We start from the raw sequence: 18,659 nt of genomic DNA on the forward strand, positions 1-18,659 counted from the left end.
TAACTCTAACCCAATGCTTTCTAAATTTTTATTTCAAAGGTTAACATTTGTTTTGTGGCATATTTCCATATTAAAAATAAATTCAAACCTCTGCAAATATAAATATAAAGCGCTTGGAACTATAGAAAATGCAGCATTGCTATGTTTTGTATTGCAAAAAAATCCAACTGACTTCATGTTCAAATAACGACAGTTTATCGCAGTTGACCCTTAAACATCCCGTTTGTTCATTAAATCCCCTATTGATGATTTTTTTATAATTATACATAAAGTGATGTAAGCTTTGCTATGGTGACCCCCTCCCCATCCGGCCCGTTGGCGTCGTGAGGGGGCTTGGTGGACGGCTGCCGGAGTGTGATGCTCCGTGGGGCAGTCCTCTGTGCTTTTCTGGCCTTGCACTCCTGCTGCTGTCTTCTCTATAATTGTGCCGGATCGCTTTTCCTTTTCCTTATGTTTCGTTTTTCTCCCCCCTCTTCTCCTATCTGCTTGTCGTTTCCTCCCGACCTTTTGCTTGTTTTGGATTATTTCTTTGGACTTCTTCTATTTTGACGCCCGGGTGCTTGAGGAGGCATACTCTTGCACCCGTAGAACTGTAGTACCCAACGTCTCGAGCGAGGGGAACCTTTTATTGTCAATCCCCCTTTCGTCGCTGAACCCGATCTCGACGGACTGACGGTTCTTAAGGTGGCGTTTGTGGGGCGTATACTCACGACGCACCCCTAGGGGGCCCCGGCATGATCGGCGATAGCTTCATGTTGGGTGTCCTGCCTCTAATTGTGGCTCCATGGTGGGTATGGGGGCACATTCGTGGATGAATTTCTTTCTCTTCGTCTCTATGTTGAATGTTTCCATTGTACCCTCTCAGGCTCGTGGGGTGGGCGACCAAGCCCCCAAGTCGGCCTGTATTGGAAGACCAAGCTCTGTAGCTTTCGCTGTGTTGGGCCCCAACCTTGCTCCTCCTTTGACCGTCCTGACTTCTTCCCCCAGCTCCCCTCCCTCCTCTGTGGTTGGGTCGAGCCTCCAACCCCCGGTGGTGACCACTTCGTCCCCTGGTGCGGCTAAGTCTCTCGTTGTGACTACTGCGCATTTTGACCCCCCTCTCTGGGGGTTCTCAACGCCGTTCGCGCCCCAGCCGCACTCGCTCGATTCCTTCCCGTGCTGATGCGTATCAGGCCTTGTTTGATCCTGCTTCATGGGCCAAATACTTTGATCTCCTCCCTCTTGACGATTTCTCCCTCCATCGGCATCTTGTAGATTCCGTGGATGCATCTGTTACTTTCAACCCCACTCGTCTCGGTACACGTGTCGTTGCTGCTCCTTCTCAGGATGCAGCTTCTCGCTTGGCTGCCTTATCTTGCCTTGGCGAGATTCCTGTTCGGGTCTCCAAGAACGTTCAGATGAATGTCAGTGTTGGCACTATTCTCCTCCCACCCCATGTTGCAACCAGTGTTCGGAATCTGCAGGATTGCCACGATAATATTCGGCATATCCTTGATGCCCAGGGCCATTCTGTCCTCCAAGTTGACTCGTTTACTCGTCCCCCTCGTGGTCGTCGCCGTCAACCCCTTCGCGTTGTGAAGATTACCTTTGATGGTAGGACCCTTCCATCCTCTGTCATTCTTGCTGGTGCTAGGTGCTCTGTCCAGGAGTATATTCCTTCTCCTCGACTTTGTAACAAGTGCTGGAGGTTTGGGCATGGTGCCCTCCGCTGCTCTGGGACTGTCTCTCTCTGTCCTTTGTGTGGGGGGTGAAGGTCACTCTAAGTCGGAGTGCACTTCTCCCCAAGCTCGCTGCCTCAACTGCGGTGAGGCCCATCCTACCTTCTCCCGTGCCTGTGTCCATTACAAGCTTGAGGCAGCCGTCCTCAACCTGAAGCACCGGGAGCGTTTATCTTTTCCTGAGGCGAGGCGCCAGGTTCGCCGGCTCCCGCCTTATACTAACATCTCTTATGCTCGCGTGTTGCGCTCTTCCTCTCCTCGTCCTTCCCCCCTTCCTCAGACTCACAACCGTTTCCGGGCCTTGGACCCTGATACGCCCACTGCCCTCTCCTGTGTCCCTTTGTGTTCTGTCCCGAGGGGACCCCCTCCTGGTCCTCTGTCTGGGGTTCCCCTTCTTTCTACCCGGTCTGTCATGTCTCCTGTGTCTTCTTCCTCGTCCCCCTCCGATCCTCCTTCCCTTCCTCTTCCTCCATCTATCGGCTCTCCCCGCCGCCTGTCGGTGCAGGCGGATGTCCATCGCTCTCCTAACAGCCGTCGTGTGTGCTCTCGTTAATCTTCTCCTGTTGAGACACTGGAATCCGTTGCCCGGTACGTAGTTGCTGGGACATCAGTCTCTTTAAGTCAGAAGCGTAAGCCTGGCTCCTCTCCTTCCTCCTCCCCGGCGGGTAAGAAGGCTTCGCTTCTTCCTCAGCTCCTACTTCTGGCTCTGTTGCTCCTTCCCCTCCCGTTCAGTGATTGCGCCCCCTGTTCCTGCTATGGAGGTTTCTTTGGTCTCTGCTTCCCTTTCGGTTGCTGCTCTTGCTGGGGTGCGCTCCCCTCTTTCTACTCCCCCTCATCCTGCTGCTGTCCTTGACTGCTCCTCTCCATTGTCTCCTCCTCCTTCCTCCTCCTCCTCCTCTTCCTCCTCCTCTTCCTCCTCCTCCTCCTCCTCCTCCGGACCCCGCCCACCCACCTCTGATCTGTTCTCCCATTTCCTTCCCTCCGTCTTTGCTCAGTTTACCCATGCCCCCTAACCCTGACTTTGCTGACCCTGATCCCGACCCTGATATTCTTTAACGTACTCTGTTGCTCTTTCGCCTTTGTTTCTTCCTTGTTCTCTGTTTTTGTCCTTTCTCTTCTCGTTGTTGTCCATTCTTCAATGGAACGTTCGAGGTTATTACGCCAATTTCCTCGAACTCCAACTTCTGATTTCGCGGTTTTCGCCCTTTGTGTCTGTCTCCAGGAGCTGATGCTTTGTGCTCGTCCTGGTCATTTTCGTGGCTATTCCTTTCTCTCCCCCCCCCCCCAGCCGTTGCTGGGGCTTCTAATTCTTCTGCTCTCTTCATTCGTGCTGATGTTCCCTTTGTTCCTTTACGTTTTCCTTCGCCTCTCCATTGTTCTGCTGCTCGTGTCTTTGTGGGGAAATGGTACACAGTTTGTTCCATTTATCTCTCCCCGAGTGTCCCGCTCTCTCTTCCTGATTCGAAACACCACCTAGACTCCTTGCCGGAGCCTGTGCTCCTGCTGGGTGACTTCAATTGTCATCATTCTCTTTGGGGTGACGTTCTGACGAATACCCGGGGTCGCCTTCTTGAGCCGTTATCCTCTCTTCTTCCCTGTCTCTTCTGAATTCTGGTGAGCCCACTCATTTGGACTCTCGGACTCGCACCCTTTCTTGTCTTGATCTTTCTCTCTGCTCTTCTTCTCTTTACTTAGATTTCACGTGGCAGGTTCTTGATGAACTCCATGGAAGTGATCATTTCCCCATCCTTGTTTCCTTTTTCTCTTTTCGCCCTTCCCTCTCTTTCCCTAGGTGGCAGTTTGCTAAGGCGGACTGGACCCTATTTACCCTCAGTGCTGCTCTCTCTGACATCTCCCTTCTGCCTCTCTCTCGTGCTCTCCTCCTTTTTCATGACACTGTCTTCAATGCTGCCCTCCGCTCTATTCCTCGATCTTCCTCTCGGGGTTCACGGAAGTGCGTTCCCTGGTGGAATGCAGACTGTGCTCGGGCTGTCCGCTGTAAGCGTGCAGCCCGGAAGAGGCACCGCCGTAGGCAGACGACCGATTCTTTTCTTTTCTTTCGGAAAGCGAGTGCGGTGGCCCATAGGGCCATCCGTCCGGCTAAACGTGAATGTTGGGCATCTTATGTCTCAACAATTGCGTCCGAAACCCCTCTGACCCAGATCTGGAAGCGTATCCGCAAGATAGCGGGTAAGTTCGTTCCCGATGTTTCACCGGTCCTTCACCTCCATGATACTCTTGTGGCGGACCCGTTGCAGGTCGCTTCCGAACTGGGTTCCCACTTTCCTTCTGTTAGCTCTGGTCTTCATCTTCCCCAATCTTTCCTTCTTCGTAAACCTGTCCTTGAGTCTCGTCCTTTAGATATCTGCACTCATCTTCAGCTTTCCTATAATGATCCCTTCTCTCTCTCTGAACTTCGTTCTGCCCTGGCCCTCTGTGGTTCTACAGCGGTGGGCTTCGATGGTATTCATTATGAGATGCTTCGCCATCTCCCTCCGTGCACGTCTCAGTATTTACTGAGTCTGTATAATCGGATCTGGGAGTCGTCGTCAGTCCCTGAGGACTGGCTCGATGCCGTTGTCCTCCCTGTTCGCAAACCGGGGTCTCTGGGTACTTCCCCTAAGGACTTTCGCCCTATTGCTCTCACAGTTGTGTCTGCAAACTCTTTGAACGTATGGTTAACGTTCGTCTGATGTGGTTCCTGGAACACCATCACCTCCTCTCCCCTTCTCAATTTGGTTTCCGCAAGTGCCGCAGCACGACAGATGTCCTGGTGAACTTGGAGGTCTATATTCGTACTGCTTTTGCTGCGAAGACCTCCGTTGTTGCCGTCCTTTTTGACCTGGAAAAAGCTTACGACACCACTTGGCGTTATCATATCCTATCTCAACTTCATTCTTTTGGCCTCCATGGTCATCTCCCTCTCTTTCTCCGCAGCTTCCTCTCTCGTCGTTCCTGTCAGGTGCGCCTTGGTACCGCTCTCTCTGCCTCTTTTCAGCAATACGAAGGTGTGCCCCAGGGTAGTGTTCTGAGCACTACTCTTTTTCTGGTTGCCCTCAATGGTCTTCTTTCCTCTCTTCCTTCTGGTGTCTTCTCCACCCTCTATGTCGATGATCTTACCCTTTGCTGTCAGGGTGATGATTCGCCTCTCCTTCAGCGCCGGCTTCAACTTGCAATTGATGCCGTGTCGTCTTGGGCCACCGATCATGGCTTCAAGTTCTCTACTTCTAAGACTTGTGCCATGACTTTTACACGGAAACGGGTTGTTCTTCGTCCCTCTTTGTCACTTTATAGTCATCCCCTTGAATACAAAGATTCCGCAAAGCTTTTGGGGTTATTCCTTGACACTCGTTTGTCTTGGTCTCCCCATATCTCTTACCTCCGTGTTCAGTGCTCTAAGGCCCTTACCCTCCTTCGGGTCTTGTCCCATACTTCTTGGGGGGCAGATAGGCGCACTCTCCTTGCTTTACATTCCTCGCTCGTCCTGTCTAAGCTCGATTATGGTTGCCCTGCTTACTCGTCTGCTTCTCCTTCAACTCTTCGCCGTCTTGATGCTTTGCACCATACTGGGTTGCGCCTCAGTTCTAGTGCCTTTCGTTCGACTCCCGTCCTTAGCTTGTATGTTGACACTGCTTCCTGTCTCTCCAGGACCGCCGTGATCGCTGCTGTCTTCGCTATCTTGCGCGGTCCTTGCAACATCCTTCCTCTCGCCTCTGTCGTGCTTTAACTTTTACCCCTCCTGCGGTTTCTGTTCCTCTTCACCACCTCCCTCTTTCTGTACGGTTATCTTGCCTCCAGGATTCTCTTTCCGTTCGTATTTCTGATGTTCTCCTCGTGTTGTTCCTTCTTTGCCCCCGTGGAGGGTCCCTCTTCCGCGGTTTTGTACATCCTTGACCCGTATCACTAAAGCTTTTACCCCTCCTACGGTTCTAAAACGCCTTTTCCTCGAGCACTTTTCTTCTCACTCCCGCTCCGTTTCTGTCTTCACCGATGGGTCTAAGTCAGAGGACGGTGTGGGCTACTCTGTTGTTTTTCCTGATCGCACTTATATGTGTCGCTTACCTCCGGAGACTAGCATCTTTACAGCGGAACTTTATGCTATTCTCCATGCTCTTCGTCTCCTGCTTTCTCGTTGTCAGTCTTCCTTTGTAGTTGTTGTTGACTCTCGTAGTGCCCTCATGGCTCTCGGGTCCTTTAATCCGGTTCATCCAGTAGTTGTCGAGATCCAGCATTGGCTGTTTCTTGTTCACAGTAAATTTAAGTCGGTTGAGTTTTGTTGGGTTCCCAGCCTATTGGTGTGTCTTTAAATGAGCGTGCGGATGCTGCCGCCAAGAAAGCTGTCCGCTCTTGTCCCATCTCTCGTAAAGGCATTCCGTATTCCGACTTTTACCCGGTTATCCATTCCTCAGTCTTTACCCGTTAGCAGGCTTCTTGGTTGTCTGTTACTGGTAACAAGCTACATACTCTTAAATGTTGTGTTTCCTCATGGCCGTCCTCCTTCCACCGTAATCGGCGGTGGGAAACAGCTCTGGCGAGGTTGCGTATTGGCCATACTCGCTTAACCCATGGTCACTTGATGGAGCGCCGCCCTGCTCCTTATTGTCCTAGTTGCATTGTCCCTCTTACGGTCGTGCATGTCCTTCTTGAATGTCCTGACTTCCAGGACGAGCATGTGTCTTGCTTTCCGACCGCCCCTCGCGGTCACCTGTCCTTCGATAGAATTCTTGGTGACTCGGATACTTTTGATATTGTTCGCCTTATGCGTTTTGTTCTCGTATTGGCATCCTTGGTGATATATAGCGCTCTCTGATTATTTTGCGCATTTGATGGTGCTACATAGCCTTCCCGGTTTGGTGCCTTCTTTTGATAATTACTTACTTTGCTATGGTGATGATGTTGAATCTAGTTTGGGGAACGATTTCAATATGATAAACATTCTCTGGCTAAATGATTAATGGCTCACACAGACAATTATTAAATTTAATTATTATTATTGCTTCCACAGAAAATGAAATCTTTACTTGGCTACAGAAAACGGTGCAAGTGCTCGGGGGTGACTTGGGTAAACAGTTTCAAGCCTAAAACACTACATATATAAACATGCCTTTCTTGACCTCATTTTTAATTTATATAGAGTTCTGAAAGCTCATTTTCCATAGGAAATATACTAAGGAATTTATTTTATGACTAGAGCGTAAACTAGGACCCCTCATTCAGATTAAAAGCACGACAATTATTGACTTAAACATTTACCCATCATCAAACACACACGACTCTCCGAAGCCATTTAAACCCCAAATATCCAACCTCCACATGCTATCCTGGTTCCTTGGGTTGCCTACCATGACTGAGAACCCCACAGTTTCTTGCAAATTCAAGAAAAGGCTTACTACACAGTAATATCCAACTTGTTCTTTGTAAGGAACCTTGACCCTCTGTATGCATGACCCCATTGGGTCACTCGTAGGTAGGGGGCCCCTACTGATGACATCAGGTCATGTGACACCCCTGCAACGCTGGGTGAATTTTTCTTCTGGAGACCCAATTTGGCCTCAGGCTACCACTGACCAGATGTTTTCTCTGGAACAAAATTGAAAGAAAATGGGATGTATATCTGGGGAAACAGCACAAATATAACTCGAGTCTTTGTTCCCATTTATTTTTTCACATGGCTATTTTTACCTGATTATTGAAACCCTACCAAATACAGTGGCACCTCGACATACGATTGCCCCTACTTACGAAAATTTCGAGTTACGATGTAAATTTCATAGAAAAATGCGACTCGACGTCCGATGGTGTCGTCGACTTCCGATATTTGTTGGTACACGTTCAGGTCGACCAAGCGAGTGGTTCCCAGTCACGCGGCCGACCTGCCTCTTCTTTTGTGGTGATTTTTTGCATTTTGTACATTAAAGTAATTGGCAGTGGCAGGTAGATGGGCTTGGTGGTGAACAGGTTCGAGCAGGCAAGTGGGTGAGCAGGCAGGTGGGTGAATAGGTGGGTGGGTGCATTGACAGGTGGGTAAGTGGGCGTGCAGGCATGTGGGTAAACAGGTGGGTGCCGGGAAGTGGGTGAACAGGTGGGTGGGTGAGTTGAGCAGGTAGGTGGATGGATTGGCAGGTGGGTAAGAACGGTACAGGTCTATAATTTAGAGGGTCTTCTCGAATACCATTTTTGTAGATTGGAATTATGTTTGCCTTTTTCCATATATATTGTATCTGCTAAGATTCCTGTGCGCAGGGATTGGTACCTGTTTGTAGTCTGCTGGCTGATATATTTTACCTATACTGTATATCTTTGTTTTATTTGGAGAAAGAACCATTATAGTATTGGAATTATTAAAAAAAAAATCCTATTTGGGAAATCTTTACTAGATTTCGAAGATTCTGTATTTGGTATTTGTTGACTTTAAACGACTTGGTAATCTCTCAATCTTTTCTTCCACAGCTCCTACGGTCACCAGAAGAATAATACATGCAGTGCCAGAAACCAGTGGCATTGAATAATACCTGCAGTGTCAGGACCCAGTGGTGTTGAATAATACCTGCAGTGTCAGCATCCACACAGTGTCAGATATACTGCATACATGTTGTCAGCAGCATTATGAAACACATTATGGTGTAAGAAATACTACATGTAAATGGGTAAGACTGTCTTCAGCACACTCATGTCAATGACTACATGTATTATCAATATGTCATGCATTATTAACATCTCATGTACTATGGTAACAAAGGAAATGTGTATTTAAATTAAATTTGGTGTATCATTAATATAAAAATCTCGGTATTTATTAGTTCATTGTGTATGTGGTACAGTATTGTTTTTAATACTATTGTTTGACAAGAATACATTTTAAGATTTTCAAATTAATTATTTTTATTATCAGGTTCTAATATAAAAAAGTTTAATATATATTTTCAGTTTTAAAACATTTCATACTTTTTCTCCTATGTGAGCCATTGTAAATGTTGAGAAAGCATTAAAATAAATAATCTTTATACTGTATAGTAATTATGATTTTTTTCTTAGGTAATTTGCTCTTAAGCTCAAAAGGCTCTCCAAATAAGATAATATATCAGTGTTCTTAATGCTCAGTATTTATTTATTCACATATTTACATGACTGTATTGGATTTAAAAATAAAATGTGCATGGTACATTGGATCAGTAAGTTCTTGTAAAAATCACATACGTATATTTTTGCAAATGACAAACCACATGAGGGTCCACTGTACCTGACTCTTGCTATGGTTATATTTATAATAAGACATCCATCAGTTCTGTGGTTATATTTATAATAAGACATCCATCAGTTCTGTGGTTATATTTATAAGAGAACTCCCTCAATTCTCTGATCATATTTATAATAAGACATTCCTCAGTTTTTTGGTTATATTATTATAAGACATTCCTCAGTTCTGTGGTTATATTTATAATAAGACATTCCTCAGTTCTGTGGTTATATTTATAATAAGACATTCCTCAGTTCTGTGGTTATTTTATAATAAGACATCCCAAATTCTGTGGTCATATTTGTAATAAGGTTCTGTAGTGAAACATCTTAATACTGTGGCTGTATTTATAATAAACCATCCCTCTCTGCTGTTGCTATATGTACAGTATGATAAATCAGTATAATTATAAATAAATTTATAATATATTTAATTTTCCTATACGAAGACATTTTGTTAAATCTTAAAAAAAAAAAATTGCCACAGGATTTGTTTGTAATGTTTACAAAGTTATACACGGACACTAACTTTCCTGCTGGTGAACGCATGTGGAGACGTAGATTTGTATGTTTGCTTTTACACTTGATTCACAGGAAATATTGTAGAGTATATTTTATGTCTAGCACATTTTATAATATAATAAGCACAATATTATCTTACTATTTTATTGAATAATACCAGTGGTTTACATATTGTAACATTTTTCCATTCTCTTGTGTCTTTGACAAGTAATTAAATTACTTTATATTCCTACAAAAGTTAATTAGATTATTCCAATTGCTTATCTGATATTGAGTGCCATCTGTTGACAACAGAGTTAACACTATAACCTGTGTGCTCTATTCTGGTTACTCTATACTGATTGCAATGTAGTTACTTGAATTACTTATGTATCCGACAGTCCAAGTGTTTTGGCATCTCTTAACAATATTTGCTTTAGTAATAAATAAAAGCTCATGCATTTAAAATATATCAAATATATTACTAAGATTTATAAAGAACACAACAATTTATAAAGGAGACAAATACTAATAATAATTGTCTACAAGACTTAACTAATGAAATGTAGAATATTTCATTAGATAATACTTGCTTTTTGGATCAAATAGCTGTAAAGGTTTATACAATCAAGAAAACTGTACAAATATTTATTAAAAAGAAAAATGTCATTAGTGTTGAATGTTCAAAATTATATTATGAAAACATCTCGCATAATAGCATACAAAACATTTAGAGAAAAAAAATAAATACATTGTCTAAACTACTTTCAAAAATATCAAAATTTATATAAGTGACCGTTCAGGAGAAAAGTCATGTCACTGTAGAATGTGTCTGAAAGACTTTAAAAATAAATTATGGCTAATAACACACACACAAGGATTCATACAGGAGAGAAACCATATCACTGTTCAGTGTGTCAAAAAGACTTCTCACTTAAATCAAATCTAAGAATACACATGAGGATTCATACAGGAGAGAAACCATATCACTGTTCAGTGTGTCAAAAAGACTTCTCACTTAAATCAAATCTAAGAATACACATGAGGATTCATACAGAAGAGAAACCATATCACTGTTCAGAGTGTCAAAAAGACTTTTCACACAAATCAGGCCTAATAAGACACATGAGGATTCATACAGGAGAGAAACCATATCACTGTTCAGTATGTCAAAAATTTTTACTCGAAAATCAAATCTAATAACACCATGAGGATTCATACAGGAGAGAAACCATATCACTGTTCAGTATGTCAAAAAGACTTTTCACAAAAAGCAGATCTAATAACACACATGAGGATTCATACAGCACAGAAACCATATCACTGTTCAGTATGTCAAAAAATTTTTACTCGAAAATCAAATCTAATAACACACATGAGGATTCATACAGGAGAGAAACCATATCACTGTTCAGAGTGTCAAAAAGACTTTTCACTTAAATCAAATCTAATAACACACATGAGGATTCATACAGGAGAGAAACCATATCACTGTTCAGAGTGTCAAAAAGACTTTTCACTTAAATCAAATCTAATAACACACATGAGGATTCATACAGGAGAGAAACCATATCACTGTTCAGAGTGTCAAAAGACTTTTCACTTAAATCAAATCTAATAACACACATGAGGATTCATACAGGACAGAAACCATATCACTGTTCAGAGTGTCAAAAAGACTTTTCACAAAATCATATCTAAGAAAACACATGAGGATTCATACAGGAGAGAAACCATATCACTGTTCAGTATGTCAAAAAGACTTTTCACAAAAATCAGATTTAATAACACACATGAGGATTCATACAGGAGAGAAACCATATCACTGTTCAGTGTGTCAAAAAGACTTTTCACGCAAATTATCTCTAATAAGACACATGAGGATTCATACAGGAGAGAAACCATATCACTGTTCAGTATGTCAAAAAGACTTTTCACAAAAATTATCTCTAATAACACACATAAGGATTCATACAGGAGAGAAACCATATCACTGTTCAGTGTGTCAAAAGACTTTTCACACAAATTATCTCTAATAAGACACATGAGGATTCATACAGGAGAGAAACCATATCACTGTTCAGAATGTCAAAAAGACTTTTCACACAAATTATCTCTAATAACACACATGAGGAATCATACAGGAGTGAAACCATATCACTGTTCAGTATGTCAAAAGACTTTTCACAAAAATCATATCTAAGAAAACACATGAGGATTCATACAGGAGAGAAACCATATCACTGTTCAGTGTGTCAAAAAGACTTTGCACTAAAATCAGATTTAATAACACACATGAGGATTCATACAGGAGAGAAACCTTATCACTGTTCAGTGTGTCAAAAAGACTTTTCACACAAATTATCTCTAATAAGACACATGAGGATTCATACAGGAGAGAAACCATATCACTGTTCAGAATGTCAAAAAGACTTTTCACTTAAATCAAATCTAATAACACACATGAGGATTCATACAGGAGTGAAACCATATCACTGTTCAGAATGTCAAAAGACTTTTCACTTAAATCAAATCTAATAACACACATGAGGATTCATACAGGAGAGAAACCATATCAATGTTCAGTGTGTCAAAAAGACTTTTCACAAAAATCATATCTAAGAAAACACATGAGGATTCATATAGGAGAGAAACCATATCACTGTTCAGAATGTCAAAAAGACTTTTCACTTAAATCAAATCTAATAACACACATGAGGATTCATATAGGAGAGAAACCATATCACTGTTCAGAGTGTCAAAAAGACTTTAAACAAAATCAAATCTGATAAAGCACATTAGGATTCATACAGCATAAGAGTCATTTGAATATTGTTAAAAATCACACAGAAATCACAATAGCGTGATGCATCAATGAACAAATCCACAAGGACCATGACAAGGATTTGAACCTACGTCCGAGACCATCACAGATGCTGCCTTATCGACTGAGCTACAACATGGTAAAAAGAGTTGAAACCAGAAGTTTTACTGAACTTGAATCCTGCAGCCTCTCCGAGACACAAACCAGGGTTTTACACAGCTCCCTCATGCACTCTAGCTATGTCAATAGGCCGTTCTACCTCTTCTGACGTAGGTTCGAATCCTCGTCACGGCCCTTGTGGATTTGTTCATTGAAGCATCATGCTATTGTGATTTGTGTGTGTAATGAAGTGAGGGAAGAGGTAGAACAACCAAGAACTCCCTCCCAAAAGAAAATAAAACTTACTTGGCGTGGTTATTACTTTCTCTTTTCCCCTCCAGCTTTTACTGCGCATAACTCTACTGCTCTCTTGATCTGTCGTGATATTCCCTTCATCCCTCAACTTTTTCAGTCGCCCATTCAGTGTTTTGTGGTCCGTATCTTTGTGAGTAAATGGTATACAGTCTGTTCCGTTTATCTCCCCTCAAATTTTACGCTTTCTCTTCATGATCCTAAACACCTGTTGGACTCTTTACCAGAGCCTGTGCTCCTTTTGGATGATTTTAACTGTCAGCATACCCTCTGGGGAGATATTCTGACAAACACCCGGGGACACCCTCTTGAACCATTTGTGCTCACTTCTCTTCCTTTATAACTAGTGAATTCTGGTGAACCCACTCATGTTGATTCCCACCCTTTCCTGTATTGATCTTTCTGCTCATCTTCTCTTTATATGGACTTCAACTGGCAGGTTCTTGATGATCTACATAAGTGACCTTTTCCCCATCCTTCTCACTTTTCTTTTCTTCTCACCCTCCCCTCTCCTTCTCTAGGTGGAAGTTTGACAAGGCTGTTTGGAACCTCTTTACCTTTGTGTTACTCTTTCCAACCTCTCTGATTTTCCTCTTTCCCGAGCCCCCCCTCCTTCTTTCATGACAGTTTTTGATGCTGCCCTCAGCTCTGTTCCTCACTCTACCTCCTGGGGCGCACAGAAGTGCGTTCCCTGGTGGAATGCAGCCTGTGCTCAGGCTGTCCTCTGTAAAGCGTGCGGCCTAGAAGAAATACCGATTGTGACGGACGCCTGATTCTTTGCTTTTGCATCAAAATTCAAGTGTGGTGGCCCGTAGGGCCATCTGTACGACTAAGAGTGAGAGTTGGAGATCTTTCATTTCCACTATTATGTCTAACACCCTTCTGCCCCTGATCTGGAGGAAATCAGCAAGTTAGGTGGGTAAGTTTTTTCCAGATGTCCTTGCCAGTTCTTCACCTCTGTGGTTCTTATTGTGGCAGATCCAGTCTCGGTCAAAACCGAACTGGGTTCACACTTTTCAACTGTTAGCTCCGATTTCTCCTCTTCCTCCTTTCCTTACTCTTAAGCCTCTTCTTGATTCTTGTCACTTAGATTTTCAAACGCCTCTTCATCATCTTTATAACGCTCCTTTCTCTCTCAGAACTCCAGTCTGTCCCTGGCCTTCTGCGGTTCTACAGCGGCGGGTTCAGATGATATTCATTATGTAATACTTTGACATCTCCCTCCATACACATTTCAGTATTTACTGAATGTTTATAACAGTGCCTGGGAGTTGTCATCAGTTCCCGAGGACTGACTTGAGGCGGTTCTTCTTCCTATTTGAAAACCTAGTTCTCTGTGGTCATTCCCTAAAGACTTTCGCTCCATTGCTTTAACGAGTTGTGTCTGCAACCTCTTTAAATGTATGGTCAGTGTCGGTCTGATATGGTTCTTGGAATGCTATCACCCCTCTCCTTCTCAATTTGGCTTTCACAAGTGTTGCTGCATGACTGATGTCCTCCTGAACTTAAGAGGTCTATGTACTACTTTGCTGTGAAGACCTTCGTGGTTGCAGTCCTTTTTGACCTGGAAAAGGGCGTATGACACCACCTGGAGATATCACATTCTGGTTCCAACTCTGTTCTTTTGGCCTTTGTGGCACTCTCCCTCTCTAACTAAAGATCTTCCTCTCTTGTCGTTCCCTTAGAATGAGATTCTAAGGGAACCTCTCTGCCTCTGTTCGGCAATACGAAGGTGTACGTCAAGGTTGTGCTCTGAGCACTACTATTTTCCTGGTAACCCTCAATGGTCTTCTTTCCTCACATCCCTCTGGCATTTCTCTCAGCTCTCTATGTTGATGATCTTACCCTCTGCTGTGATGACTCGCCTTTTCTGCAATGGCATCTTCAACTTGCGATTGATGCCATGTCGTCCTGGGCCACCAATCATGGCTTCAAGTTTTCTCCAACTAAGACTTGTGCTATGACCTTTACTCGGAAGCAGGTCGTTCTTCCGACCCCACTCTGTCCTCTTTATAGTAATTCTCTTTATAAAGGATAGTGTTAAACAATTTTGGGTTTATCTTTGACACTTGCTTGTCTTGATCACCCCATATCTCTTACCTTCGAGTTGAATGCTTCAAAAACCCTTAACTTACTTAAGGTCTTGTCCCATACTTCCTGGGGAGCTGAAAGGCACATGCTGCTCTCTTTACATTCCTTTCTCATGCTGTCTAACTCAATTATGGCTGTCTTGCTTACTCTTCTGCCTCCCCCCCCCTTCCCGTCCCTGTTCAGCTCGTTGATGCCATGAGGGGGGCTTAGTGGGCGACTAGCTGGAGTGGACAGTCCTCTGCCCTTTTGTAGCCTTGGCTCACTGCTGCTATCCTCTCTAATTGGTGCGGAACAACTTTTCTTTTCCTTCTGTTTCGTTTTTTCTCCCCCCCTCTTCTCCTATCTACTTGTCCGTTTCCTGCCACCTTTTGCTTGTTTTGGTATTCCTTTGGACTACTTCTATTTTGATGCCTGGGTGCTTGAGGAGGCATACTCTTGCACCCGTATAACTGTAGTACCCAAAGTCGAGAGCGAGGGGAATCTTTTATTGTCAATCCTCTCCTTTCATCACTGAACACGATCTCGACAGACTGACGGTTTCTTAAGGTGGCGTTTGTGGGGCGTATACTCAGGACACAGCCCTAGGAGGCCCTGGTGGTATCAGCAATAGCTTCTTGTTGGGTGTCCTGGCCTCTAACTGTTGCTTCATGGTGGGTGTGGGGCACATTTGTGAATGAATGTTTCTATTTTGTCCTCATGTTAAATTCTGTTTCTCCTTTACCCTTCTCAGGCTCGTGGGGTGGGCAACCAAGCCCCCCGAGTCGGTCCCGTGTTGGAAGACCGGGCTCTGGAGCCTCTGCTTGCATTGGGCCCCGACCCTGCTCCTCCTTTGGGCCCGAATGTTTGGTATTTGGCATTAATGTGCATTTACAAAGGTGAAATGTAATTCTGGTCAGTGTTACGGACCCGGAGCCCAGCGTCCGAGCATGGAGCAGTGACGACCCGCGACGAGATATACCAGCCACGGGGGCTGGTTTCCCGTCCTGATCAGCTCATAACACAGCCGCTGCTGACCTCTGGTGAGGTGACGCTTAGACATCAACGCCATCTATGGAGTGGATATGTGGGCGTTTGTGTCTAAGCCTGTGAGTGATGTGCCCTAGAGTGTAACAAGTACTGATGACGTGTCTGGATTACAGAGCGACCTGGGACTGCTGTAATGAACGTTGGATCAGTCTACCCAAGGCAGCCGTAGAACCTCCACGGCATTTGCTTGCTGAAGCTGTGAGTCACCCCCCGGATGAACACTGTTGTGTTAGCCTGCCTGTGAGGTGGCAGATCCAGGGATTGTCGTACCCGGGGCTGACTAGTGGAGAAGACTAGCCACTGGGGTGTTGTGGTGAGGAGGGTGATCTGTGGAATCACACGAGGCTCCTGCCTAGGGCTCGCAACCCTAGTATTGGTCGTGGAGTGGCCTAACCAGCGGAGCTGATTGGAACCTGCCAGCTACAGGCTGGATTTGTGGTTGACGGCCTCCACGACGGTGCACCCAGTGGGACTGTGGTTTGGCTGACCTGTGGCCGGGGTAGACTCGCCGAGGGAATCAAAGGATTCATCGTGAGGCCACAAGAGAACCAGGACCACTCTTCTTGAGCACCGTGAACGTCTTGAGTCTTCGGAGGAAGACAAGTGATTGTAAATAAGTGTAGTAATAATAACAGTGTGTGACTGTTTATATATATTTTTTTTAATGAACACTGTTTGTCAACCTATTGTATTTGTGCTGCTTTTCAGTCATGTTCCCCCTTTTTTTTTTTTTTTTATCTTTATTTGTATTTGTTCTCAACACATTTTATTCATTATGCTCAATTAGTATTAAGTTCTAGATATTAATGTTCTTCCTGCCCGAAACGCATTGCGTAATAGTGGCTTTAGGCATTGTATGTACTAGCTCTATCTATATATTGATCCATTAATGTAACATCACTTGTGTGTATGTACCTTACCTGAATAAACATATTTTATTATATTTTATTTTTTTATTTTATTTATTTATGGTGGTGGTGCTAATATATACTTAATAGAGAGCAGTTTTATCCCTTCCCCTTTAATTTACTTGCGTTATGGAACACACCCCTTGAAAGCCACTACTAGCTTGGGGCCGGATACCCCAACTCTAACAACATCAGAGAAAGAACCCAGTTGCGACCCAATAGGGCTGTAACAATCAGCTTCCATATATACTTTATACACATACATATACATACACACACACACACATATACCTACATATACATATACATACATATACATATATACATACATATATACACATGCATTTGTCTCTATCAGCTATCTCACCCTGTCAGAGTAAAATAGAAACTAGTGTGCAATTAAGTGCTTAATCACTGAAGGTGATTAAGGTGCTTTTACAAGCTCAGGTTATATAGTTACATCACATACATACATTGAGTAATTGATACATTACATGGTTAATCTTTGGTACAAGTCCAATATATCAAGTGTTCCAGTACTCATATAGTAATTACACAGTTCAGCATACCTTAGCCCAGGAGGGCGAAAGTCAGTCAATCTACAATATAATGTTCAAGAGAGTGCATGTTTTCTCTTTCACAAAGTTGACACATTGTGTACTTGACATTTGGGTTTTGAGAAAGCTGCCAGATACGTCTATATCCCAAGCATATTCTGGCCACTATAACATCACATTGCCAGGTTCTCTTTCTATTAGTCACACATGTGAATGTCTCCTCACGATATCCATCATAATATTTAATGCTACAACTTTCAGGTCTTTGTGAATTTGTTAGGGTGGTGAGCTCTGCATTAGATATTTGTTTAAGTATTCGCTTTGTCACTGCTAATGAAACACCAATATCAATTTCTACCACTGGTTTTCTACAGGCTGTCTTTGCAAGCATATCAACAGTGTCATGCCTTGAGATGCCAACATGTGATGGTATCCATAGGAATTTAATTTCAAATCTGTTTTCTTTAGCAGCTAAAACATTCATTCGAATATCACTGACTATTTTCTGGGTGTCACTACTATGTGCGTTCAATGCCAGGAGTGCACTCTGCGAGTCAAAGTATATAAGTCCACTGCCTTTGTCTTTTAAAAATTCAGTGGCAAGGTATATGCCTGCAAGTTTGGTTTGAGTTGTACTTGCCCAGTCATTGACGTGCTTCATTGCTGTGTGTGTTCAAATATATTACATGCACATTCGGTACATCGTCCATATTCTTCTACAGAGCCGTCGGTATAGCACTGATACACATCGTTACCCCATACTCTGAGTACTTTCAGTGATGCTTTTCAGTGTTAACTGTTTTAATAATGTAGAGTGCACATTATCCTAATTGCATTGTCCCTCTTACGGTCGTGCACAGCCTTGTTGAATGTCCTGACTTCCGGGACGAGCGTGTGTCTTGTTTTCCGACCGTCCCTCGAGGTCGTTTGTATCTCGATGGTATTCTTGGTGACTCGGATACTTTTGATATCGTTCGCCTTATGCGTTTCTGTTCTCGTATTAGCGTCCTTGGTGATATTTAGCGCCCTCTGATTATCCCACACATGTGATGGTGCTACATAACCTTCCCGGTTTGGTGCCTTCTTTTTGATAATTACTTCTGCCTTTCCCTCAACTCTTCGTTGTCTTGATGCTCTTCACTGTACTAGGCTACGCCTCAGTTCTGGTGCCTTTCGTTTGATTCCTTCCCAGAGCCTGTATGTTGTAACCGGCATCATGTGTCTACAGGATCAGTGTGATCATTACTGTCTTCGCTACTTTGCGCGGTCCCTACAACACCTTCACTCTCAGTAATGTCGTACTTTGACCATTACCCCTCCTGTGGACCCTGTTCCCTTTCACCACCTTCCCCTTTCTGTGTGACTGTCTTGCTGGCAAGGTTCTCTC

The 18,659-nt window shown here is 43.7% G+C and overlaps 1 protein-coding gene across 4 annotated transcripts in view; it reads left to right on the plus strand.

Annotated features, from left to right (window-relative positions):
* LOC123772842 (uncharacterized) overlaps positions 1 to 18,659 on the plus strand; it is a 654,514-nt gene that overhangs the window by 553,674 nt on the left and 82,181 nt on the right. For 3 of the 4 annotated variants that reach the window (XR_011228216.1, XR_011228210.1, XR_011228211.1), the window contains one exon: positions 8,169 to 8,849. The exons of the other annotated variant lie outside the window; for it this stretch is intronic. The gene's annotated coding sequence lies outside the window, so the exon portion shown is untranslated. Of the gene's footprint in view, positions 1 to 8,168; positions 8,850 to 18,659 lie in introns of those variants that run through there. 4 annotated transcript variants of the gene reach the window in all.

Source organism: Procambarus clarkii, chromosome 12 (genome assembly GCF_040958095.1).
Source record: "Procambarus clarkii isolate CNS0578487 chromosome 12, FALCON_Pclarkii_2.0, whole genome shotgun sequence".
In the NCBI taxonomy this organism is placed as follows: Eukaryota; Metazoa; Arthropoda; class Malacostraca; order Decapoda; family Cambaridae; genus Procambarus; species Procambarus clarkii.